Here is a 25505-nt window from a genome sequence, read left to right as displayed (position 1 = left end):
CAAGTACCCATGGCTGACGTCGATAGGCCGAAGACAGCCTTTGTCACACCCGACGGCTTATACGAATTTAACGTCATGTCGTTTGGACTTTGTCCATCATGCGTTCAAAGGTTGCTGGCGCATTACAGTTCTCCGCGGTTTGAAGTGGCACACGTGCTTATGTTATCTCGACGACGTTGTTGTTGTTTTTGCCTCTGACTTCACCACGCACCTTCAACGCCTACGGCGTGTTTTGACGTGCTTAGCAAACGCTGGCCTCCAACTGAACCTAAAGAAGTGCCGATTTGCAGCGTGGCAGCTCACGATACTAGGTTACGTCGTCCCGAAGGATGGAATCCTCCCCGATCCAGACAAACTTCGTGCCGTAGCTGAATTTCCTAAACCGACGTCCGTCAAAGAACTGCGCAGTTTTGTAGGTTTGTGTTCCTACTTCAGGCGCTTCATTCGCAATTTCGCCGCCATCATATCGCCCCTGACGAAGCTCCTTCGCAGCAACGGACCTCTCCATTCGTGGTCGTCCGAGTGCGACGAGGCGTTCGCTAAGCTCCGTCGTTTGCTGACGTCTCCTCCCATTTTGCGCCACTACGACCAAACGGCACCTATTGAGGTACACAGATGCCAGCGGTGTTGGCCTCGGCGCTGTCCTAGCGCAGCGCAAAGGGTTTTCTTAATGTTGTGGCATATGCAAGCCGTATGCTTACTAAAGCCGAGACCAATTACACCGTCACGGAAAAAGAATGCCTGGCGATCTGGGCGCTTACCAAGTTCCGGCCCTATTTGTATGGTCTACAATTTGATGTCGTCACGGACCACCATGCACTATGCTGGCTGTCGTCATTGAAGGATCCCTCAGGCCGTCTCGCCCGCTGGGCGCTTCGCCTACAGGATTGCGATATCCGCGTACTGTACCGGAACGGACGCCAGCACGCTGATGCTGACGCCCTCTCACGTTCTCCCTTGCCAGTCGACAATCCCTGCTGCGCAATATCCCAGCTTGACGTTTCTTCCGTCGACATTGGGACCATCGCTTCTAAGCAGCGCAAGGACCCCTGGATTGCCTCCATCATAGACTGCCTTGCTGATCAGTCATCGCAGCCAACCACTCGTGCGTTGCGCCGTCAAGCTCGCCATTTCGCCATTCGAGACGACCTGCTTCACCGACGCAATTACACCTCTGACGGCCGCCAGTGGTTATTACTTGTACCTCGAAGCCTGCGTTCTGAAATCTGCGCATCGTTCCACTCTGATCCAGTGTGCTCACTCGGGACTTTTCAAAACCTACCAGCGCCTCCGACGACGCTACTACTGGCGGGGAATGTACAACTACATTCAAAAGTTCGTTCGCTCATGCCCCGACTGCCAGCGCCGAAAATCTTCACCCCACCACTCGCCAGCTGGTCTGCAGCCTCTACCCTGCCCTACCCGGCCGTTCGGGCGCGTTGGCATCGATTTGTATGGGCCACTTCCCCTGACGTCGTCTGGTAACCACTGGGCCATTGTGGCAGTAGATCACCTTACACGATACGCTGAAACCGCCGCTCTCCCAGCAGCTACAGCGCGCGATGTTGCATCATTCCTGCTACGCCGATTCATCCTGCGGCATGGTCCACCTCAAAAACTGCTCAGCGATCGCGGACGCGTCTTTCTGTCGGAAGTAGTTGAAGCGATTCTCAGAGTGCCACGTTGTTCATCGTACGACTACGGCGTACCACCCTCAAACGAATGGCCTCACAGAACGCTTCAACCGTACGCTCGGCGACATGCTTTCAATGTACGTTGCCTCCGACCACACGAACTGGGACGCCGTTCTGCCATTCGTCACCTACGCGTGTAATAACGCTACGCAGAGCAACACTGGATTTTCAACCTATTTCTTGCTGTATGGTCGAGACCCTTCGCACACCATTGCCACCATTCTGCCGTACCGGCCGGATGCATCCGAGTGCGTGCCTATTTCTGCCACGGTCAGACATGCAGAAGAGTGCCGCGACCTCGCACGGGCCTTTACTTCCGCTGATCAAGAGCGCCAGAGGAGCACTCGCGGTGACGCCACTGCCACGGTCACCTTCGATCCGGGAGCGCTCGTGTGGCTCTCAGTTCCTTTAACTGCCCCTGGCCTCTCATCAAAACTGGTCCCTAAGTATGAAGGCCCTTATCGTGTTCTCGAACGCGCATCTCCTCTGAACTATGTCATCGAACCAGTTGAGCCATCTTCAGACATGCGCCGCCGTGGACGAGACATTGTCCATGTCGACCGTTTAAAGCCTTACTACGACCCGCTCATCGTGACGAGCTGTTAGGTCGCCGGACGGCTCCCTTCTCGCTCCCGGGGGGTGATTGTGTGAAGACACACTAGTGGGTTCAGCGCTACTGGCTCTAAACGGTAGTGGGTCGAGCGCTCCTGCTCAGCAACGGCTCTCGTGCTTGGAAGCTGTGACTGCCCTGCCCGTCGACGTAGCGCTGCTCCGAGCTCTGCCTAATAAACACCGTTAGATGGTAAATGTCGTTTACACGGGACTCGTATTACGGCTGTGTCCTCCAGTGCTTAACAAATAAGCACTGTGTCGTTATAGGTGCTGCACTCCCGTTTTCAACTGCGGTCAACAAGCGTACCCAGCGTGCCCTTGCACGTCTCTACGGTCTGCACTCCAAAAGATTACTTCGGCCACGAGCATCCCTGTTCCAGGAGTCTTGGGCTGCTTCTACGTTCCCTCGCCAGTGGCGTCCTGCTGGTAGACTGGACTTGCCTCCTCACCCTGCACTACTACTGGTAAATGTCGTTTATACGGGACTCGTATTACGACTGTGTCCTCCAGTGCTTAACAAATAAGCACTGTGTCGTTACAGGTGCTGCACTCCCGTTTTCAACTGCGGTCAACAAGCGTACCCAGCGTTCCCTTACACGTCTCTACGGTCTGCGCTCCAAAAGATTACTTCGGCCACGAGCATCACCTGTTCCAGGAGAGTCTTGGGCTGCTTCTACGTTCCCTCGCCAGTGGCGTCCTGCTGGTAGACTAGACTTGCCGCCTCACCCTGCACTACTACTGGTAAATGTCGGTTATACGGGACTCGTATTACGACGGTGTCCTCCAGTGCTTAACAAATAAGCATTGTGTCGTTACAGGTGCTGCACTCCCGTTTTCAACTGCGGTCAACAAGCGTACCCAGCGTGCCCTTGCACGTCTCTACGGTCTGCGCTCCAAAAGATTACTTCGGCCACGAGCATCGCCTGTTCCAGGAGAGTCTTGGGCTGCTTCTACGTTCCCTCGCCAGTGGCGTCCTGCTGGTAGACTGGACTTGCCTCCTCACCCTGCATTACTACTGGTAAATGTCGTTTACACGGGACTCGTATTACGGCTGTGTCCTCCAGTGCTTAACAAATAAGCACTGTGTCGTTACAGGTTCTGCACTCCTGTTTTCAACTGCGGTCCACAAGCGTACCCAGCATGCTCTTGCACGACTCTACGGTCTGCGCTCCAAAAGATTACTTCGGCCAAGAGCATCGCCTCTTCCAGGAGAGACTTCGGCTACTTCTACGTTAACTCGCCAGTGGCGTCCTGCTGGTAGACTGGACTTGCCTCCTCACCCTGCACTACTACTGGTAAATGTCGTTTACACGGGACTCGTATTACGGCTGTCAATCAGAATTGTTACAAGTTGGATTATATTACGAGTATTTAGTATGCAGGAGCAGGTCCCATAGTCGGACTGTATCGGGACCTTGTGTACAAGAACAGTTACGATAGTTGAGATCTCAAAGCAACAATAGCATATAATGTATACAATTTAGCAACAGGAACTGAACATTAACAGCAAAAATACAGAATCGATTACAAATAATAAGGTTTAACTCATCTTATGGTAGCAAGAATAGTATGGAAAATACCCGTTGTTTATCTACAAGAATAAAAACAAAAAAAGCAAAAAGGAACGGACAAAAGAAATCGGGACAGTAAATTTTCTCGTTAATCTGTCAATAATACATTATTAGTTCCCTTTTGAATTGGTGTAAAAATGTTGTGCTTTTCCTAATGAGAGGAAGTGTTCCATACCCATATGGAAAAATTCCACGGTTTGTTTACCGTGGTTGGTGCGCATTCTTGGTGAAAGAAAATTGTTATTCAACGTGAAGCTGGTGGTACTATGAATTGTCAAGTTAGATTGTGAAAATGTGATCGATGGTAGCTCGTTATGTAGAAATCTGTAGAAAAACATACCTAGATTGTATTTAGTGAGCCGAGAAATTGTATGCATGTTGTTCTCATGTAGTAAGGAAGGGGTATTACAAAAGCGGGAACTATAAGTAATTATGATGGCTCGGTTCTGAACTGTCCGTAGATGCAATATGAATATTATAGGTGGTTCCCCAACATATTATAGCAAAAGTAATGAGTGGACGAAAGTGGTATAGTGAGAGCAGTGTGGTACGTGTGAAGTAACCGCGTGCTTTAAGGTGCGTATACAGTAAGCTATTTTCTTTTGTGAGCAATATGATTTTGATATTTCAGATTACAATCATGTAGAATGCCAAGGAAAGATTAACTTGGATGAAGGCAGTGGGGACCAAAACTGATGAGTGGAATGGAAGCTGTTTCGCTGATGTGAAGAGAATACAAGTTTAGTCTTAGTTGCGTTAATAGATAACGTGTTAACATTACACCAACTTAAAATGTTTTCCAAGTCAGCTTATTACGAGAGCTTATTAACGAGATGACATCTTTATGAAAAGTGAATATTGTGGTATCATCAGCGTACAAATTACATTTTTTCGAAGAAAGACAATTAGGTAAATCATTAAAATAAACTATAAACAGAAGTGGCCCCAGGATGGAGCCCTGAGGCACACCGGTGTATAGTTCGCTGCGTGTCGAGAATAAGCACTGGAAACACAAACAACTTGAACCCGGTTATATAAGTAGCTTTTTAGTAGCGAAAGGGCGCGACCGCAAATACCGATTGCTTCGAGCTTAGAATAGGGTATTACGATTTACGCTATCAAATGCTTGCGTTAGATCGATAAAAACTGCGGCGGCGAGAAATCCCTCGTCGATAAATTTTTTTAGTTGGTCCGTAAGATGAACAAGTGCCAGCTCTGTGGAATACCCATGGCGAAGACCGAACTGGCATGCAGAGAAGATATTAAATTTAGATATTTCGTTAGCCGAATTTCAATTAGTTTCTCAAGAGCTATCCCAAAGAACGGCAGATTGCTAATAGATTTGTAGTTGTGCAATAAGCTATCGCCCTTTTTAAAGACTGCGATAACATTGCCGCACTTCAGTTCAGAATTAAAGAAACCAGTCTTGAACAATAAATCAAAGTAGGTCTGAAATTAGGTGCGCAATTAATGTTAGCAGGAAGGACCTCATCAATTCCAGGGCTTGTCACTTTTAGGTTATTTATAACAGTAATGGCGGTAGACAGTTCATGTTGATCATCTGTGCAGGAGTAGGTGGATTATTAGGAAACTGCTAAAAGCCTCGGCTATTTCAGCAGGGGAATCGAGCTCTACTCCATCCTTTGAAATTCTGGGTAGCTGGTTTAGTTGTGTCTATTTAAAAAGGAGTTGACAATCTCCCATTCCTATTTAGTGTTATTAGCCGCCTGTAAAATTTGCTGGAAATACAATAGTTTAGTTGGTTTTATTTTGCAGTTAAGTGTTACAGAAGCTTTCTTATCGGGCACTTAGGTTCATGTTAATTGCCTTTTAGTTTTCCTATATAAATTATCCCATTTGCTCATTTCTAGTAACTGCTGTGAGAGGCATGAATTCTGAGAAAATGACATTATTTTTGCATTTATTTTTCGAGGTGCACTTCCGGAAGTACGAGATAATCAGTGAAAAAAATTATGAAAAGGCTTTCTGCAGGTCGTTTAGTGATATAATTTAAGAATAATTTGTATTAGCAACAGTATTTATGAAGCTATCTTTGTCAAGAACATCTTTAGTGTGTGAAAGTGGGCAAGGTCGCACATTAGAATTGAAATGTAAAAGCAGGGGGGGGTAATGATCACTGATGTCGATGTGGAAAACTTTTGCCTCTGGTGAATGAATCAGGTTAGAAAATGCATGATCAATAAGTGTGCCTGTACCATCAACCACTTCGCGTGTGGGAACATTAAGCAATCACGTTCGTAGCTATGAAATAAACTAGTGTGGTTATACAAGTAGGTGATGTTTCGAGTAAATTAATGTTTATATAGTCTATTAGAACATTTTTGTTTTCTAGTCGTACAGTATGTAAAATAAGATGGACATTGTTACAGAATTCATTGACTGACGATGAGGCAGAACGGTAAATGCAACCAAATATGAAATTCTTCCTATCTTCAGCAAGAAAGCAGTTACTGAATTAAATCCAAACCGATTCGCACTTGGTAACCGTTAACGATAGATAATGTCTTCTTCTATAAGCAGTATTAGAAGAAACATATATGGCAGCACCACCGCGATTAGTCGCCAGTCGGTTGCTGTATTCCACTTTGTAGTTAGGGAAGCAATACAATTTTTGTCATCGTCAGATAACCAGGTTTCAGAATGGCAATTAGTGAGAACGGACTAGTTAGCGATGCGAGGAAATTATCAATAGCGTCGAAGTGTTTATGAACACTCCTAACGTTAAAATGAATGATAGAATGAAATCCGTCTAAGAATTGATTGCATTTCAGTATGCAAGCCATGTTTATTGTCAGTTGGTTGAACAATTATGCCTAGTCTAATTTGGATGCATGGGTCGGATTCGTCACGAATATGGAGAAATTTGCTGTTAGTAGTCTTCCTAGCCTTAATTTGGCAGTTGCCCGCCCAAAGGAACAGTTTCTTTATTTCTTCAATGTTTGCGCCTTGGAAAAGAGAGCCTTGTTAGATGGGGTCATATATGCTCATTTAGAAAAACGGGAGCGTTGGAAGAACCGGAAAATCCAATGTTCATGGGACAGTTTGGCTTTACGCGCTTTACTAACAAAGTCGGTTTTCTTCGTTCTCGAATGTAAACGAGCGATGATATTCTTCTTGTCATTAGATCTGGTGGGAATGCGGTGAACAATGTCCAGATCGCTAGGCCACACGGGACAGCCCATTGTGTCCCCTACCTCCTCCAGTGTTTAACAAATCAGCACCGCATTTCGATGGGGGCGAAATGCGAAAACACCCGTGTACTTAGATTTAGGTGCACGTTAAAGAACCCCAGGTGGTCAAAATTTCCGGAGTCCCCCACTACGGCGTGCCTCATAATCAAAGTGGTTTTGGCACGTAAAACCCCATATATTATTATTAACAAATAAGCACGGTGTCGTTACAGGTTGCACGACTCTACGGTCTGCGCTCCAAAAGGGTACTTCGGCCACAGGAATCGCCTGTTCCAGGAGCGGCTGCTACTGCTTCTACATTCCCTCGCCAGTGGCGTCTTGCTGGTAGACTGGACTTGTCTCCTCGCCCTGCACTACTACTGGTAAGTGTCGTTTACACGAGACTCGTATTACGACTTGTCCTCCTGTGTTCAACAAATAAGCACCGTGTCGTTACAGGTTCTGCACTCCTGTTTTAGATTGCGGTGGGTTCCTAGCACGCTCCTGCACGTAGACTCTCCGGTCTGCTCTCCAAAAGGGATTACTTCCGGCACGAGCATCACCGTTCCACGTGCGACTGCTATTGCTTCTACGTTCTCTCGCCGACGGCGTCCTGCTGGCAGACTAAACTTAGCCTGGCACCCTTGCACTTAATTTTGGTAAATATCGCGTACACACGACTGTACTGAACCTGCGTGTTTTCGAATGACCAAAAAATAGGGCGTGTGTCGTTTCAGGTTCCCAGTGTTGGCTGTCGCTTGCGGCGCAAATGTTCCAGCACGCCCATATACAAGAACATGCCTGGCCTTGCCTCACGAGCAACCATCTTCAGCCCGATCGTCCTGCCACGTGCTCTCTACAACAAGCTTCCTCATGAACTCGTGAACGCGTCGCACGCCTGTCTTGGCGGTGTCCTGCACGGTGTCGACGGCGTGTTCATGCTCTGAAGGACTGCGTGTAGTCACCATCCCGCGACCGTCTATCCGATGTGCTCCTACAGTTCGCTGTTGCCCTTTTCCGCAGGCATATTTAACAAGTTTAGTGTGGCAAGCCTTTCTGCTTTGAAAAAGTGGTACGTTGCTCAGCGCATGGATGGCGCTTCTAGAAATCGGGTTAATACGAAGCAGATCAGTAAAAAGGTTTGCTTACGTGGACACCACTCAGTCCTTAATGACTGTCAACGTTTTCATGAGCCAATCTGTAAATTTTTGGTGGCGAGAGTAATGGACGTTCATTGACATTGTGCACTTTTGTAGTAGTGTGTGTGTGTGCGTGTGCATGTTACCTACTCTGTGCTTTTTTTTTTTTTTCGATCGAGAATGTATGATATGGGCTCCGCTGCTAACTGGTGCACTTCGAATTTTTATATTTTGGTAGAATTTCCAGCGTCACAGTTGCTTCACTTTTCCCAGTTCATTCCTGTTGAGAGAGAGAAAAACTTTGTTAGACCAGGTTTCTTGAGCCCAAAGGTGGGTGGCCTCCTCAGTCCAGGTAGCCATGTCTCGCTGCCGCCGCCCGAGCCCTGTTCACCAACCGTCGCTGGCTGTCAGGGTCTTGCGTCACCAGCAGAGCCTCCCACAGGTCTTCCGATTCTTTCTCTATATCCGCTTCTTCCTGCATGTTATCGCCTGGTGATGATGATGACGGTGGTACTTCGCGGTTATTTCTGCACTCCAGCACCATATGGCGCAAGGTGTTGGGCGTGTCCGGCGGGCAGAACTTGCAGTCTCGCCCGTAGGTGCCCGGATACATGGCGTGCAGCAGTGTTCCATGCGGGTAGGTTCCAGCCTGGAGTCTTCTCCAGGTTACCGCTTGCTCCCTACTCATCGTCTTATGCGCGGGTGGGTAGCGACGCCTCTGCTTCCTGTAGTGCGCCAGGATGTCCGAGTACTTCTTGGACATCCGTTCATCATCCTCGTCGCAGTCGTTGGTCCGTGTTCTCTGCGTGTCGGAGATGGCTCGGCGTGCATGATCTCGAGCCGCGGCGTGCGCCGCCTGGTACCCCGCGAAAGACTAGTGTCCCGGCGTCCAGAGGATTTGTGCTGTTTCTATCTCGGTGTTGGTCAAGACATGAAGTGCTGCCTTTCCGATCCTTCCGTTCACATACCTCCTGTATGCTTCTTGCGAGTCCGTCACCACGGTAACCAGGGTCTTGCACGTTGCGAGGGCCAGCGCTATGCCCAGCTCCTCCGCTGTGCTCGCGTCCTTGGCACGTATGGATGTGGCTGTAAGTTCGCCCCTTTTCATCGACCACGCAGATTGCAAATCGGTCGTTTGTTCTGTACGCAGCTGCGTCCGTGTATCTCACATTTTCTTTGTGCTGTTTGTGCGTTCCAGTATGTGCTTGAGCGCTGTATTCTCGCCTGTCTCCTTTCCTTGTCGTATTCGGGATGAATGTTTCTGGGAATGGTACTTATCTGTAACTTGTCCCTGATCTCGTGTGGGATAAGCTGAGGTAGGTGCCTCTCATCCTCGACTTAGTAGCCCAGATCTTGGAGCAGGGCTCTTCCCGTTTTTGTTAGCTTTAGTCTCTCCAGTTGGTTGACGTTGTGCGCTTCCACGAGCTCTTCCCACGTGTTGTGAACTCCCATTTTGAGTAGTTTCACTGGATGTGGAAGGGGACAGGCCCAACGCAATTTTGTAGGATTTTCTGATGAGGGCGTTTACTTTGTCTCGTTCACTGTTCTTCATGTCAACGTATGGGGTCCCGTAGGTGACGATGCTCGTGAGCAGCGCTTGTATTATCCTCGTGCAGTCTTCCTCCTTGAGGCCGTGCCTTTTGCTCGTCACTCTTTTGATAAGGTGGGTTGTTTGTTGCATTGTTCTCTGAATTTTTTTCCAACTCTGCTGCCCCGACCCCGTCCTTTTGAATCGGGAGCCCGAGGATGGGGAGCCTCGTTACCTGCAGAATCATGCCTCCCACCTTTACTTCCGGGTCTGGTATATGCTGCGGTTGTCGGCCTCTTGTGCGCTTTCTTAGTACCAAGAGCTGACTTTTCTGGGGCGCACGTCAGTCCACATGCTTCCAGGTACCTCTCCGTTGTGTCAACAGCTTCTTGCAGAGCGTCTTGCTGTCTACCTGTCGACCCTCCCGTAGTCCAGATGGTGAGGTCGTCAGCATATATTGCGTGACCAATCCCTTCTATTTGCTTGTTTGGGTAGCGAGCTCATCGCTAGATTGAATAGCATCGGCGAAATGACGGAGCCTTGTGGCGTTCCCTTTCGCAGTATGTCGAATTTCTCAGAGCGTAAGTTGTCTATCCCCACTGTGGCTGTCCGTTCTTTCAGAAAAGCTTTGATGTAATTATATATATATTTCTACCGCAGTTATAAACGTTGAGGTGTTGCAGCATGGCTTCGTGTGAGGCGTTGTCGAAAGCCCCTTTCACGTCAAGTGCGAGGATGGCTCTTTTGCTGTGCGTGTCCAGTTTGTCGAAGACTTTTTCTTTGATCTGCAGTAACGTCTTGCGTGGACAGGTGAGCTCTAAATCCGAACATGGTGTTCGGGACGTGTCCGTTGTCTTAGAGTTGTTCGATCATGCGGTTGTGCACCATGTGCTCAGTTTTCCAGCACACGACGTGAGGGATATAGGTTGAAGGTTCTGCACGCTGGTGGGTTTGTTGGGTTTAGGTATCATGGTTACCTCGGCATGTTTCCATTCCGGTGGTACTTTACTGTTCCCAGCACTCGATGTATTTTAAGAGTGCCTACAGAGGGTCCGTCAAGGTTCCGGAGTGTCTTGTCGTTTATTCTGTCGTACCCCGGCGCCGTGTTGCGGGTGAGCTTGCTCAAGGCCCTCTCGATTTCTGCTTCTGTGAAGGGCCGATCCACTTCTATATTTGGGTTGCCTCGATACTCGTCAAAGTGCGAATCTACAGTTATGTTACGCTGTGTACCGAGGAACTTCTCCACTTCTTTGTCTTTCTCGTTCCCCGGGTGGTTGTGTATAAGTCTCTGCACTTCCTGTTTTGCGGCGTTCTTGTTCTCCTTCGATAGTGTCTTGAGTACCACCCATGTGCACTTGCTGCTTAAGGTCCCTTGAAGCTTGTTGCATGTTTCGCGTCAGTTCTGTTCAAGTTCAGAGTACTATTGCGTTTCCTTGATCAGCTTAGATTCGAATTTTGAGTTTCCGGTTGCATTTGTTACTAGCTAGCGTTTCGTGAGTCCCCTCCGCGCCTCCCACAGGTGGAGTAAGTGGGGGTCGACCACTGGGGTGACTGTTCCGCACTCGGGTTTTTTATTATGGTTAGCCCGTCTGTTTTCTGGCAAGCCCATGTGGTATGGTATAGGGTTGGTTTGTCTCCACACCATGGGCACTTGCTCTCGTACTGCGTGGGGTAGATTTTGCTTAACATGTTTAGGCACGGGAATGTTCCCGTTTGTAGCTGTCGCCATGCTACGGCGTCTTCTCTATTTAGTTGGTGAGGGGGCGGGTATTTTCGTCTGATCCCTCTGTAGTAGTTTAGCATCTGTGAATAGCTTTGGGCTACGGGCTCGGGTTCCTCAGTGAGGTCGGGATTGTTGGATGCTCGGTTTGTTGCGTGCCCTCGAGCTATCCTATCCGCCTCCTGATTTCCCGTAATGTCGGTATGTCCCGGCGCCCAAACTATCGTGTGTTTGGCCTGGTTGTTCGCGGTTTTGCCACTTGAGCGGAGGATGCGGAGCGCGCTGTGGCTGATTCTGCCGTTTAGGTAGTTGCGGAATGCTGCTTGTGAGTCTGTGAGTATGGTTAAGGACCTGTTGGATCGGTAGCCCTCCGCTGCCGCTAGAGCCACGGCTGCCTCTTCGGCCTCAACTACCGTATAGTTCAGAATTGATGCGCTGGTGATTTCATTTAGGTCCGAGTTGATCACCGTTGCGACTTTGCTTTTCTTGTGGTTTCTGTCCTCAGTGTAGGTAGCGGCGTCTACGTACACTGTGTCGTGTCTTGTTGCCAGTGTTCTTTGTACATACTCTGCTCTTGCTTGTCTTCGTGCCATGTGTAGGTTCGGGTCCATATTGCTGGGTATCGGTGCTACTTTGATTGTGTTTCGGTATTCGTCCGGTATCGTCTCCGTGCTTTGTCTTCTTTATGGTAGCTTCACCGCCGTATCTGCTCAGGAGTCTTCTGCCCGTTGCCGATAGCTTTAGTCTTTGCATTTGCGCGATTATCTGCCCTTCTTGGAGCTCCTCGAGGCTGTTGTGTAGCCCCAGGGCCAGGAGTTTGTCGGTCGATGTTGACTGCGGTAGGTGGAGTGCCGTCTTGAGGGCTTTCCTCAGGATTGCGTCCGCTTGTTGCATTTCGTGCTTCGTACAGTGGTAGTACGGGAGGCTGTACGTCACTCTACTGACCACCAGGCTTCTGACCAGTTTGAGTGTCTGCTTCCTTCATGCCGTGTCTTTTCCGCGAGACCCGCGTTATCATGCGGGCCGTTTGGTTGGCTGCAATATTAAGTAGTGTTAGGGTGTGGGTACATCGTTGGTTCGATTGTATCCACATTCCTAATATCCTGATGAGCGTCTTCTCCGGGATTGGCTGTCCCTCGAGGTGGATGTTCAACTTCATGTTTACTTCCTCTGGGACGGTGCGATTCTTGCCTCGCCATACTCTTAGGAGCTCGGACTTCTCCATTGAGCAGGCTAGACCTCTTGCCTTGACATATTTCTCTACGCATGTCGCAGCTTCTTGTAATCTCTCCTTTTCCCTGAGTGAGCCTTTCGTGACCTATACAGTGATGTCGTCGGCGTACATGGCGTGGCGTACGCCGTCGATTTGGTCTAGTTGCGCCAGTCCAATCATGGCAACATTGAACAGGATGGGTGAGATGACCGATCCCTGCGGTGTGCCTTTGTTTGGGTGTTGAACTTTTTGGATCTCGGCTCGCCCAGGCCGATTGTTGCTGTTCTGTTGGACAAAGATGCCTTGAGGTAGCTGTGTATTTTCATGCTGCAATTTAGATTGTCTAGTCCTGTCAGGATGGCTTCGTGGCTTACGTTGTCAAAGGCGCATTTGACGCCCAATGCCATGACGTGCTCTCCGTTGAGCGGGAAATTGCTCAGTACCTCTTCTCTGATTTGCAGGAGTACATCTTGGGTCGAGAGCCTGGCTCTGAAACCAAACATGCTGTGGGGGTACAGCTCGTTTTCTTCCATATGATTATGTAGCCTCCTCGTAACCACTCTCTCATAGATCTTGCCTAGGCATGATGTAAGGGAGATTGGTCTGAGGTTTTCCACTTGAAGTTTCTTGCCTGGTTTCGGGATCATGACTTCCGCGTGTTTCCATTCTTCTGGTACTGTTCCCGCTTGCCAGTGTCCATTGAGGTATTCGGTTAGCTTTTCGACTAGCTTGTCTCAGAGGTTGCGGATGAGCGCGTTTTTGATCTTGTCCGCACCTGTGGCTGTGTTTTGTTGCGCTTCTTATCGCCGCGTACACCTCTTCCCGGGTGATGGGTCTATCCAGCCTTCCATTTTCTTCTCCTTTGTAGCGCTCCGTGTAGGCTGCTGGGTCGCCGTTGCCGTAGCACTTCTTGCGTACTTTGTCCAATAGTTCCCACTTGTTCCCTCGTACTGGTGCACCAGTCGGTATATGACTGTTGTTTTCGGTCTTTGATTTTGCCGGATCTAGGAGTGCCTCGAGTATGCGCCATGTTTTTGCAGTGCTTGTAGTCATCTTTCTCCTTAGTTAGCCTCGCCATCTTGCTCGCTTAGGGTCTGCATGATCTTGGCTTCTCTCGCAGGGTACTTGGGCTTCTTGCGAGTATCATCTTTCTTCTAGCATGTGGATGCGTTGACTAAAACTTTCCCGATTGAATCATTTTGTTTGTAGGGGGTTGTCCATTTCGCTCTTGAGATTGGTAACCAGTCTGTATCATCTGGGTTACAGAGTTTTGCGTAACCTGTGTTACCGTGGACATTGTGGTTTCCATCATGGCGGTCACTCTGGCGTTGATGCGGTCTTCAAGTGTCTTGAGGTCGTTCTGGGTTATCACCGCTTGGTTCGACAGTGTTGCTGGCTTTGGTTGTGTTGCTGAGGATGGTGGTGGTAGGGATGAAGGTCGCGGTAGTGGTGTTTGCGATTGCTGGCCATTTTCTCTCCGTAGTTCTATTTCTCGCATGAGGTATTCGAGCTGTTTTTCAGTGCTAGCTTCCTTCTCTTGCGTCTTCTTTTGCTGTTCTAGCTCTCGCTTCAATTCATCGTTCTGTCTTCGGAGAATCATTATCGTGTCCTCGTACCTCGAGTGTATTGTGGTTTGAACGCCATTTTCCCTCGACGTATGATTGGGCCCTGTGATGACGCTGGCCCAGTTTACCTTGCGCTGGGTTCGTGTTCCACGCCCGTTGCCGATATCCGCGGTATGCCCTGTTCTTTCCCTCGATCTCGATCCCGACTTGGATCTCGATCTTCTCTTCGGTCTCATTCGGTGACTGTGTCGATAGTGACACGGTCATCATGTGCTCGTTGTCGTTGGTAGTTACTACGCTGGCCTGGTTCCAGAATCTTCTTTCTCGATCTAGACCGCTCCCCGAGTCTTAACGGTAGCGGGGCCGGTTTCAGCTTTCTTCGCCAGTCTCTACTCGCCGTTTCATGGGGCATTCCGCAGAGCTTACATTTCGGCTCGCATTGGTGGTTGTTTGGATCAGCGTTGTGTTCTCCGCAGTTGTCACATAGTTCGTCGTTTGGATTAGGGCAGACGTCTTGTATGTGTCCTATCTCCCCGCAAGATCTGCAGTACTGGACTGACTTTCTGTAGGGTCTGCAGCGGGTGAGCGTACATCCAACTTTAACCTAGAACGGCACATGCGGGCCTTCGAAGGCGATCACTGCCGACGTCGATCTTCCAAGCATTCTAGCGTAGAGGATTTTGCAATTGTTGGTCGTTGCTAGTAGATCTACTAGCTGCTCGTCGGTGGTGCCTTCCGTGAACAACGCCACGTACAATGCTCGGAATTGGCTTGAGGTACGGTGTGACTTCGTATGTTGGTGTCCTATTTCGACACTTGCTATTTCCGCTAGTTTAAGTGCGCAGTCCTTCGGTACTTGCCAGAATTTTTGTTGCCACTGTGTCTGTATGATCACTTTAGCGTAGAGCTCCTGGGGTGTGACTCCGCATGCTTGGGCTAATCCTCTTGCTATCACTCCGCCTTTCCAGTTTGATACTTTCACACCGGCTTTAGGTCTGCACACAATCTTGTAATGGTTTTCTGGTAGCGGTGGAGTCGTTGGCCAGCGAGGACGTGGCTTGCTTGCGTTGGTTTGGGCCCATGGCTTTTGAGGAGCTTGTTGCCGTTTTCCATCATTCGTGTTCTGCCCTTGCTCTGTTCGTGTGAGAACTCCTTCTGCGTATTCGACGTTGCAATGAATTCTTTCTTCTGATGTCGCGCTTGTAGCATCACCCACGGTCCGGTCTTGCATAGTGTTTTTCCGCTGTTGCTGTCGAACGTCGGCTCCGTGTCGTTCATCTCTGCTTCATTATTTCTTATTCCTGCTATGGAGCTCGTTCGGTCGACTTCCATAACGCTTGGTTGCGGCTACGTTTGAAGAGAAAAAAACACTAAAAAGCCGTTGTCGGGCGGCCCGGCGTGCACGTAGATCTCGAGGCACGAGGCGCGTGGCCCCGGGCAGCGGGATCGGCAATCCTGGGTAGGCTTAGCTGAGCACGGCCATCGCCTTGAAAGTTTCAGGAATAGTACTTGCGTGAAGAATAAACTCACGTCGGTGTGCGTGGTCTGTCTGAATGGCGTTTCTTGAGATGAGTCGAATGCTGCGGACAGTCAGACGTTGCGAGGGGGCGATCCGCAGTAATTGCAAGCTGCAATTAAGGTTTCTGGTTTTATGGTTTACTATTGTCTATACACGTCCGCTTTTGGATTGGTCGAACCGCTGGTTTCTTTCGCTTTGGTCCTTGGGTTGATCTCGGTACTCGTTTCAGAATTCAGCGGATTTATTCAGGCGTCTTTCTCATGCCAGAAACGAGGTCTTCACACGTTCTCGGTTCTTCCACGTCGCTCATCGCTGACTCGAGAAGATCAACATGCCGCTACAAAAGGACGCAATGTCAAAGAATGGGAAAGGGGAGGGTGGTTATTCTCGCCAAAAGATTTCCTGATTAGCACATGATAATGACGTCCATCTTTAAGAGTGGTTGGTGGTGTCACCGGGCTCACTGCTTCTAATTTTTTTGGTGTGCTTGACTTATCAAATGCTTTTATGGATCTAGATGGCCCAATTTATGTATTACCTGTCGTTTGTTTATCGGACAGGGCTACCCGCTGTCGTCGCTTGTTCACCGCGTATACAGCGCCTTGGTTTGATATTTGTGTGTCAACTATCACCTGCTCTGCAAGATCGGTAGGAATACTGAAGCGCCATGGCGCCTTTCACCCGACTGTGACGTCGTTGACTGTTGACTGTATTTCATATTACACACATTTGTGTAATTTCGTGATTAAAGTGCACAGTGTGAGCCATTGTCACAGCGGCTTCGAAGTGGCCACATGTACTCCCCTTATGCCAAGTCGTGTGTAAACACGTCTAGACAAGTGACGTGCACCAGCACGCTCAAAAAAATCTTCAAAAGAAAATGTCCGCTTTACTTGCATTTTCTGTGTTGAAGCGAATTGAGTTTACCAGTGTTTTCCCCGTAATTTTTTTTATGTAAGCTGTTAGTCTTTCCATTGATCTTCGAATGCATCTGAATGCGTTTGCTTTGAACAGTGTTTGAATTTGCGCATACTACCGCTATTGTCCTGATCTTGATATAAGGGTGCACACTTGATTTATTACGAATTACTTTCATTGTTCTCAACCTCTAATAACCTTACCTCTGCGTTGCTCGATAACCAAATAAAAAAATTTGCCCTGTCCTTTGTAAATGGTTACGTGTGCCGCATTACTCTGCCTTTTTTTCGCTGTTTTCATCCGCTGTGATGAAAAAGTCAAGCAGCCACGCATGCGCTATTGTGCTCAGTCGAATGCATTTTTCTTAACCCCGAACATACACACAGCGCAATGGAGCCTTACTGTATAGTCTTTTTATTTTCCATCTTCAGTTACACGACAGTCCTGCAATTGCGCCACACAATACTCACAATCAGTTTACCATATGACCAGTGTGGAGATTTTGACTTGATATGCATCCGCCATGGTTGCTTAGTGGCTATGATGTTTGGCTGCTAAGCGCGAGGTCGCGCTATCGAATCCCGGCCACGGCGGCCGCATTTCGATGGGTTCGAAGTACGGAAACACCCGTGTACTGCGGTTTAGATTGTCCAAACTTCCGGAGTCTCCCACTGCGGCGTGCATCATCAGATCGTGGTTTTCGCACGTAAAACCTCGTAATTTTTGTTGGTATGTGTCATCTTAGAGGCTTTTTTTGTCTAGCGCAACTCGTACGTGGACGCAAAGAAAAAACAACACACCCGCACAGCACTCAATAGTTCACAATACGACAGCGATGCACGAAGTAACTAAACATTGAGTTCATATTAGAGCATGTGACGTGGTATATATAGATCGTCTTCTAGAAATGTGTAGTCCCTTCTGTGAGTTTCGAATCCAACTGGGAAAGTTCAATTACTTGCACGCTTTCTCGTTTACTGAAAACTGCCGAAAGCGTTTTTTTTTTCCATCTCCCTGGAAAGGTGCTTTACAACGCTTACCCATTACAGATAATTTTTACAGCTTGAAGCTATTTGAACTTTACTGTATTTAAAGAAGTCTGTTACTGCGCCTTGAATGATGCTGTTATTTCGCTTTATTGATCTAGGAAAACTGCCGTTTTACATTTTTATACGTCGAAATATCATGAAGCTGAGAAATTATCTGTGCTGTGTAAATTTCGGTATGTACGTATTTGGCATGTATTCCTGTACAAATGCGCAAATGTTTGTATGTTAATGTACTGTATATGCTCCTGTTTGCAGCATCTGGGATGCGTCCAGTCAAGTAGCATTCGATCGCTTTTAATTTCGTTTATTCAACAGTTATGTTTTGTGCTGGTTGTACTGAGCATGCATTGCATTAAACTGCACCTTGCCCAAATCATCTGTCTAAATAAAACTTCTTATTCTTGTTGCCCGTCTAACTCCATGTAGTGCAAAGACTGTGCCGTGCCAGCCAACTGTGATGGCACATCCGCTGTCTGCAACTGGTCGAGCTACACCGACTGAATGGGAGCATCACTGGGGCCATTCGGAGTATAGGAAGACTGGCTTTCCATGAAATCTCTTCGTTATCCACCTTTCCGTTGCGTTGCTACCAAAGACAGGATGCTGGCGTTTCAGGGTACTAACATGCGGAATTTAAAAAAAAGTGTAATGTGGCGCAAGTGATAGAAATCGAAACGTTGGTAACGCGTATGCCTTTAATGAACGGCAAAACCCGTGTCACTATAGCTGTCTGAAGCAGTTAACCCGTCACAGTAGCAGAGTGGCTGTGGGCTTCCGCTGCTCAGCTCCAGGTCAAAAGTTCAGCCGCGGCGGTAGCATGTCGATAACGGCCGAAATGAAAAGCGCTCGTGTCCTTAGTTTCAGTAGGTCTCTGAGCTGCATCTGAAACTAAGGCTTCCTGATGGCGTTGTGCAAGTTTTTTTTTTTACATGCCCGGGAACTGCAGTAAGTCCTACTGTACTTCTATATCTAATACGATTAGAGCAGTATTCATATCCCAAAGGAAATGCAGCTGCTGATTGGCGCTGTACAAAGTTAATGGCCCGGCGGGCAGCCAGCTAGCGTGCATTTCACGTATAGCCAATGTAAATGTGTAACCTGCTAACATTCATTTATCACACTATAGCCTTGTTAATTTACACCCGTAAAATTAGGGTGTAAAATAGGACTGGGGTGTTCCAAGCGTGTTCCTTATGGAACACGCTTTTGTGGAAGAAAAGGGCTTTTCATGGTGTTTACAAAGGTGAGAAAAACCGAAACACCCCTATTAAACTCATAAGGGTCAGTCAGTCAAGAACTTTATTGAGGTCCTGATGAGGTTTAAGCCGTTGGAAATCGCACGCGGGGAGCTCCTTGGGCCGAAAGCATAGGCAACGCCCAAGTCGGGACGGGAACGTGGTGACGCTCCGCCAGTTCTTGGGCCCTCTGGACGTCCTTGAGTTGGAGTTTGAGGTCCGGGCTTTTGAGGGCTGCTTCCCATGCGGGCTCACTGGAGAGAGGGCCCTTTGGTAAAGCGGGATATTGCCATAGCATGTGCGAGAGTGAGCAATAAAGTTCTGGGTAGACTGGGCAATTTGCCGGGATTTCCGAGTTGTAGTGGCTTAGTAGGCCTCGTGACGGATACGAGTCCGTTTGTAGCATTCGAAACGCGGCCGCCTGCGCGCGTTCGAGTTTGGCGTGCGGGAGCGGGTATTTCATTCTGCCTTTTCGATAGAGTGAGGTGATTTCTTGATAACTGAGTAGCGGGTCATTAAACTGAATGTCCAGCCCCTCGAATGCCGTGGGACCGTCGCGGCGGGCAAGTTCTCGCGCATGGTCGTGGGCCGTTTCATTGAGGTTGGGTTTTTGGGGGTGAATGTCTTTCCCGATGTGAGCGGGGAACCAGGAGAGGCATCGTTTTCTCTCTTTTGAGCTCGCTTTGAGTCCACTTGATCAACGTGAGCCACAGCGCGAGCTACTGAGCGCGTTCACGCGTCCTGCGGTGAAGGAAATTGAGGTGCCACCGTAGAGTAGGCGAGATTAAGACAATCGCGAAGGAGTTAATATTCAGGCCGCCCTGGTACGATATCTTGAAATTATTTGTTCGCATCAATCCAGTCTTCATAAACTGCTGCAGCCGTACACAATGAGCTGAGCTACGCTAGCTAACACTTGGTGTATTTTTCTTTCTTTCTTTCTTTCTTTCTTTCTTTCTTTCTTTCTTTCTTTCTTTCTTTCTTCTACCACAAATGTCCCTGTATTTGGGTATTACTTGATGGGTGGGCTTTTAGAAACAGTGGATGATTTCTTCGATGTATTTCTTGAAATCATCGGGACTGAAGTGGTGCACGGCGCCGGCGGGTAAGTGCTTCCAGTCGATCGCTGCTGTGACAAAGGACTTTGCGAGCGCAGCACTGCGCGCAGGTGGGAGATGCACTGCTCCGAGTTGAATTTCATACAACTTAGGAGATGATGCGGCTGGCGAAATTTACGAAAGGTGACGGGCATGTCACTAGAAGTACCACTTCGTGGTCTACAGGGGAATTTAGAGACGAGCAATTATTTGAGATACGTTCTCATCCCCCCGTCAGCAGCGAGACAGGCTGGACAGCCTGGCTAAGTTCCGGGGACGTCGACTGACAGCTTGAACTGGTGGACTGGGCGGAGAAGGCCAAGCAGGCCCAGGGCCTTACTTGAGCCCGATCCCTAGGCTACGTCCCCCTTTACCCTTCCCCCTTTCAATAAAGTTTACGACCACCACCATCGGCAAACGACACTTCCGTGCTACTAGAAAGGTCAGTATGTTTCTTGTGTCTAAGGTGATGTGTCTAAGTTGGTGCATGTGAAAGTGCGTTAAAGACACGTTTTCTCTCTCTCATTCACTCCCCATTCCCTTCCCCACGTGCAGGGTAGCAAACTGGACTGTCTGGTTAACCTCCCTGCCCTTCCTTCTTCCCCCCCTCTCTCTCTCTCTCTCTCTCTCTCTCTCTCTCTCTCGCGTGTCTAACTACGAAAGTGTTCATCGACAAAAAAAATTACTTTCCCTTGTAACTATTTCTATGTTTCTGTCTGCTTTCATGTAGAGTAGGCAGGCGTTGCAAGTGACCCTTCCGGTGGCAGTTGCCAGCACTCTCCTCGCTTTCCTTTCCAGCGATGTGTATATATGTTTTCAAAGCAAATAACCAGTAACCCCCTTCTAAGCAGTGCGCCACAAGTCGTAAACCAGGGCTAGGATACCAAATTGGGACTAATTTGGTTGTTAGAATGAACGACGCGCAAAGCACGGCTGAAAACGAAATTTCCTTTGAAGCCAGGTACTTAATGTAAAAAAAAAAAAGCTTTCGTCAAATTTATTGGAGGAAGACGAAGAAGTGCAACGTCCATAGCTTATGTTCACATCGGCTCTGTCTTCTTGAAATGTTTTCGCCGCGATTTTCTGTGAATACCAGCCCGAAATTTGTACCATTCGAACCGTGAGACCACCAGGACTCTGTAGATACCAAGTTGTCAGGTGGGACATTTATTTTTCTGGGACTGGGACCACTTTTGCGTTACGACCACGCCGTCGCCGCGCTAAGACTAAGCGCGTGCGCCAGGTGCTCGGGCTCCCAAATGCACGGCCTACCAGGCTACCTGGCCCGTTGCCGCGCGTGCCCGTGCGAGCTCTGCTACGCCGCACAAGCCCCTGGCCAAATCCGCGAAGCATGGAAGTCCAAGTGTTTGGCAAAGATATTTTCTCAGAAGAGTTAACCACCGAGATGGGCTGGTGTACCGCCCTTTCCCGCCGGTGTACCGCACGTCGCCCCGACGAGAAACGGGGCGGAAAACTATCCCAAGAACAACAACCTAGGACCCAAGACTCTCGCTCTCGCTATAGAGCCAGGCAGCAAGTTAGGACTAAGGTTCTCAAAGCCGGGCGCGTGCTGCCACTACCAGCAAACGAAATCAAGATCATCGTTAGACCCGAAGGAGCACTCAATATTTATAAGGTCGGCAGCCCTACAGTGACTGCATCTATTCTTCAAGCAACTCAATTTAGCTCAGAAGACAGTCAAACCGACACATCTGCTCGAACAACCAGCAAAACCTCATGGTGATCAGCACGCCCAGCCCGCAATATGCAGACTGGTACGTAAGAATCAAGTCCATCCAAGTCAACGGGGTAACCCACGAGGTCAGCGCGTACGAAGCTGCCCCAGATAATACTACCAAAGGAGTCATCAGAGGCATCCCTCTCACCGATAACGCCAGACAAGTCGACGCTAACATCATACATCATCGTAATCCCCTAGCCGCCAAGCGAATCGGTTCCACCACGACCCATCGTCATTGCCTTTGACGGACCTGACGTACTATACATGGTTCGCTATGGAGCAACACTAATACCATGCTCCCTGTACCGCAAGCAGATCGATATCTGTTACCACTGCGACCGTCTCGGGCACCGCATGGACGTTTGCCCGTTCCCTAATAACGATCTGCCGGAGCTGCGGAGCTCGCAACCCAGATCAAGATCAGTGTACGCCTAAGTGCACGTTGTGTGGTTGATTTGCCAGCCATGGAAGTCGCATTTCGATGGGAGTCATAGAGAATAATAAGCTCTTTGCACTTAGATTTAGCTCATCACCTTTTATTGAACCCTTTAACTTCAATATACTATTGCATATAGGGGCATGCTTATGCAAAATCTAACACCAATAGAAAGCAAGGGGCAGAATTGTAAAACAACCATCTTTCGTGATAATTCGAGTGTGTAAATATTCATTGCATCAATATGTATTGTTCAACAGCACTGCACAAATAAGCATAATCAGGCATAGCAAGTACTCTGTCAGGAAGCTGGTTCTACAGATGTATAAATGTCAAGACATGAATGCTCATACTATGTTGCACACATCATCATCATCATCAGCAGCAGCAGCAGCAGCAGCAGCAGCAGCAGCAGCAGCAGCAGCAGCAGCAGCCTGGTTACGCCCACTGCAGGGCAAAGGCCTCTCCCATACTTCTCCAACAAGCCCGGTCATGTACTAATTGTGGCCATGTTGTCCCTGCAAACTTCTTAATCTCATCCGCCCACCTAACTTTCTGCCGCCCTCTGCTACACTTCCCTTCCCTTGGAATCCATTCCGTAACTCTTAATGACCATCGGTTATCTTCCCTCCTCATTACGTGTCCTGCCCATGCCCATTTCTTTTTCTTGATTTCAACTGAGATATCATTAACTCGCGTTTCTTCCCTCACCCAATCTGCCCTTTTCTTATCCCTTAACGTTACACCTATAATTCTTCTTTCCATAGCTCGTTGCGTCGTCCTCAATTTAAGTAGAACCCTTTTCGTAAGCCTCCAGGTTTCTTCCCCGTACGGGAGTACTGGTAAGACACAGCTGCTATAAACTTTTCTCTTGAGGGATAATGGCAATCTGTTGTTCATGATCTGAGAATGCCTGCCAAACGCACCCCAACCCATTCTTATTCTTCTGATTATTTCAGTCTCATGATCCGGATCCGCAGTCACACATAGCACAAAGAAAACCTTTTTCAAGAGTTGTCCCTTCTGGCACATATGAGTGGGTCATAAGCAGCAGAAACCTTATTGCAGGATATTGTGTAATACCACTTATGAAAGAATGAAGAGAGTGAAGAGGTTTTTAACAGCAGTACCTCATGCTGCTCTAATAAGAGGAATGATGAGCAAAAACATTTCTGGTGGAGCACTTACACAGTAACTTTCTGAAAGACAGAAAATTCCAGGTAAGAGTTGGAGGTACATTTGGCCCACCCACACCAACAACACACGCATACTACAAGAAACTCTACAGCCTATGGTGTATTACAGTCTGTGGGAAAGCTATCTTATACAGAAATCAAGAATGATGCAACAAGCCCTCGAAAATACTGCAAACTTTCTTGGCCAGTCTGGCCTCTCGCTTTCTGATAAGTCGGCTTACATCGACGTCGGAAAAAAGACGAATCAAGAACTCCAGATTGCACATTGTACTCCCAATAGCTGGAGAAACATACCCGCAAGTCAACATCCACAAATCCTCAGCTAGTGTAAGACCATGACGGCAGAGCCAGCATGTGGGTGAAACAATTATGCCATGCCTGGATGCAAATTCTACACCTGGTGAAAAGAATAATCTTGAAATCATGGGGGGTGGACGAGTGGATACTATGGAAAATCGCAGATGATGTGCTTGTGTCCAAGGTATGGTACAGTGTGAATTACCAGCAGCACACAAAAAAAGACAACTCACAGAATACAGGCATCGGGTAACAATAGGTATTTCCGACTTTACCATGCTTGAAGACCTCTATGAGAAAGAGCAAACGAACAAGCCCCTAGACAGAGTAGAGTTGCAGCCTGCAGCACAAATTCTTTGCCTCAAGAGCTCAGAACCTGGTCCCAAGATACTATGCCCGCTAGCATATGAGATGCAAGGACGACTACCCCACCCTTCAAAAACCACCTAGGGAGCACCTGAACTTGAAACACAACAGGCCCATACCGTGAAATATGGGGGCAAACAAATAGGCCAGGAGACTATGCTACTGCAAGACACACAGAGGAGGTTGCTAATCATGAATATGCAAGCAAACATCAGGCACGCATAGTACACTGATGTGGCAATAGCAGTGTTACAGTAGTATGATACTACACAAAACTAAACCCCATATAAGTGTGTGCCATTCCAGGTCATCCTACACCTAGAAAAGCTGAACTGAAAGCAATCAAAGCAGCACTTGTAGTGCAGATTACACCCTGCGCAACACCCTGCATGGATTCACCAGAAACTGTCTGGGCCTGCACACCACACAAAATTGTCAGGAAAATCAGGAGATCGACTCGCGTCTTGCAAGCACATGGCCAGAAATTGAATTACAGGATACATAGCCATGCAGATATTCCAGGACACAAGCGGTCTTATAAGCCCGACATAATAACTGAAAACTGGATGAGTTGGTGTGTATTCATTATTAACTAAAGTGCAACAGATAGACAAGAGACAAGAACGAAGTGCTCTGTGTGATCACTTCATTCTTGTCCATCGTATTTCTATTGCACTATAGTTACTGAATTCATAAGGCTGCACAGGAGAAGAATGATACCTCTGCCCAAGGGCCCGATTTCGCATCCAAATCCACGCGTGTGCACACACACACACGCACACACACACACACACACACACACACACACACACACACACACACACACACACACACACACACACACACACACACACACACACACACACACACACACACACACACACACACACACACACACACACACACACACACACACACACACACACACACACACACACACACACACACACACACACACACACACACACACACACACACACACACACACACACACACACACACGAATGTTGCAAGAGTGCATAGCATGAAGCAGTATCAACAGGATGATACTAGAGATGGATGAGGACTAAGTTTCAGCTGAGGTTCATTTGTAAAAATGTGGCGAGTTATACAAATTACCAGAAAAAGAAAGACGATGAGCAAAACGAGAACAAGGTGGAAGCAGGAGCCAACGTTTCGACAAGTGGACTTGTCTTCTTCAAGGTCCACTTGTGGAAACGTTGGCTCCTACTTTCACCTTGTTCTCATGTTGCTCATCGTCTTGAATCGCTCGTCCGTGTCTCCTGTTGTGTCGCCTGTTTGGCGCTTTAGTACTTCAGTAACATGCACCAACTAGCCCAACAAAAAGTTCTGCTGAATTTCCATCGCCCGCCTTCTCTGCGTTTTCCCCAGAAAAAGAAACACATCTTTGAAGGCTA

General features: G+C 48.2%; 1 long non-coding RNA gene across 1 annotated transcript; it reads left to right on the top strand.

Annotated features, from left to right (window-relative positions):
- The first annotated feature begins 3129 nt into the window (after positions 1 to 3129).
- On the top strand, positions 3130 to 18125 carry LOC126542003 (uncharacterized). The gene is made up of 5 exons (XR_008614838.2): positions 3130 to 3324; positions 3402 to 3601; positions 7302 to 7451; positions 7528 to 7727; positions 7806 to 18125. It is a non-coding gene; the product is annotated as an uncharacterized lncRNA (long non-coding RNA).
- The last annotated feature ends 7380 nt before the right edge of the window (positions 18126 to 25505 follow it).

Source organism: Dermacentor andersoni, chromosome 2 (assembly GCF_023375885.2).
Source record: "Dermacentor andersoni chromosome 2, qqDerAnde1_hic_scaffold, whole genome shotgun sequence".
NCBI classification, from domain to species: domain Eukaryota; kingdom Metazoa; phylum Arthropoda; class Arachnida; order Ixodida; family Ixodidae; genus Dermacentor; species Dermacentor andersoni.
This window is presented reverse-complemented; position numbering and strand designations above follow the sequence as displayed.